The 2,070-nt window shown below is 33.2% G+C and overlaps 1 non-coding gene across 1 annotated transcript; it reads left to right on the top strand.

The window, feature by feature from the left end:
* The first annotated feature begins 1,372 nt into the window (after positions 1–1,372).
* On the top strand, positions 1,373–1,479 carry LOC131820262 (U6 spliceosomal RNA). Its single transcript, XR_009349557.1, has one exon. It is a non-coding gene; the product is annotated as a U6 spliceosomal RNA (small nuclear RNA).
* Positions 1,480–2,070: the final 591 nt, after the last annotated feature.

Genomic DNA, 2,070 nt, shown 5'->3' with positions numbered 1-2,070 from the left:
CCCCAATATTTACCAAAATTTGTTAGTTTCAATTTTTGGGTAGTATGTATTATAAGAGGTAGTAATATCTTGCTGTGTTTTTCAGAGGTAAACAACAACAACAACAACATAATGACTTTGCCCTGAGTTTTTTACGTTGAGCACTTTTTAATGCTCCTGTTGGTCATTTATATAACTTTTTTGAAAAAAAAAAGTCTATTGAGATCCTTTTGCTATTTTTTAAATTATATATATTTTTTCTATTTGTATCTGTTGGTTATTAACCTCTTTTCAGATATAAGATTTGTAAGTATTTTCTTACATTCTGTGGATTGTGTTTTCATTCTCTCTCTCTTTTTTTTGGCAATGCAGAAACTTTAGTTTGATGTAGTACCATTTATTTATTTTTGCCTTTTTTGCTTGTGTTTTTGGTCTGGTATCCAGAAAACTATTGGCAAGACCAATGTCAAGGAGAATTTGTCCTATGTTTTCCTTTAGGAAATGTAATGTAGTTTCATGCATAACCTTTAAGTCTTTAATTTATTTCAAGTTAAGACTTATGAGTGATATAAGGTTCCAGTTTCATACTGTTTATGTGACTATTCAGTTTTAAATATCATTTATTGAACAGACTATCTTTACCCATTACATATGTTGGCCCCTGTCAAATATTAGGTGACTGTATGAAAGGATTTATTTCTGGACTCTCAATTCTGTTCTACTTGTTTATGGGTCTGTTTTTATGCCAGTATACTTTATTGTTTTGAGCATGAGGGCTTTGTAGTATAGTTTCAAATCAAGAAGTGTAATTTCTCTTCTTCATTCTTTCTCAGAACTGCTTTTATTATTTGTCGTCTTTTATGGTCTCATATAAATTTTAGGATTCTTTACTTACTTCTGTAAAAAAATAATATTGGATTTTTTTAAAGATTTTTAATTTATTTATTTGACAGAGAGAGATGACAAGCAGGCAGAGAGGCAGGCAGAGAGAGAAGAGGAAGCAGGCTTCCTGCTGAGCAGAGAGCCTGATGCAGGGCTCGATCCCAGGACCCTGGGATCATGACCTGAGCCGAAGGCAGCGGCTTAACCCACTGAGCCACCCAGGCGCCCCTAACATTGGATTTTTGATAGGAATTGGATTTACAGATGGTTTTCGGTAGTATGGACATTTTAACAATGTTAATTCTTGCCATTCATAAATATGAGCTATCTTTCCGTTTGTGTCTCCTTCAATTTCTTTATCAATGTCATAGTTTATGGAGTACAGATCTTTCATCTTCTTAGTTAAATCTATTCCTAAGTATTTTATTATTTTTGATGCTATTGTGAATTAGATTGTTTTCTTTATTTTTTCAGATAGTTCATCATTAGAGTGTTAAAATGCTCCTGTCTTGTGCTTACTTTGGCAGCACATATACTAAAATTGGAATGATGCAGAGAAGATTAGCGTGATCACTAAACAAGGATGACATGAAAAACTGGGAAGCATTCCATATTAAAAAGAAATGAAACAAAACAAAATTCTTGTCTGTTATATATTGATCTTGTATTTGGCAGCTTTACTAAATTTGTTTATTCAAAATTTTTTGTGAAGTTTTTAGGATTTTTTAACATGTAAGTTCATGTTATCCAAAAAAATAAAATTTTACTTCTTCCTTTTTTTTTTGGAGTCTTTTATTTCCTTATGTTCCTTGTTTCTCTGGCTAGGACATCCAGTAGTATGTCAAATGAGAGTAGTGAAAGTGGATACACTTGTCTTTTTTCTGATCGTTAAGGGGAAAACTTTCAAACTTTTTTGATTGAATATGAGATTAGCTCTGGGCTTGCAATATGTGTTTTCTCTTTAATGGATTTTTTAAATTATTTTTTAATTTTTTTTATAAACATATAATGTGTTTTTATCCCTAGGGGTACAGGTCTGTGAATCACCAGGTTCACACATTTCATAGCACTCACCATCACTCACCATAGCACTTGCCCTCCCCAATGTCCATACCCCCACCATCCTCTCCCAACACACCTCCCCCCAGCTACCCTCAGTCTGTCTTGTGAGATTCAGTCTTTTATGGTTTGTCTCCCTCCCAATCCCAT

Source organism: Mustela lutreola, chromosome 17, assembly GCF_030435805.1.
Source record: "Mustela lutreola isolate mMusLut2 chromosome 17, mMusLut2.pri, whole genome shotgun sequence".
NCBI lineage: Eukaryota > Metazoa > Chordata > Mammalia > Carnivora > Mustelidae > Mustela > Mustela lutreola.
The sequence above is the reverse complement of the archived record's forward strand: the minus strand, read 5'-3'. Positions and strand labels throughout refer to the sequence as shown.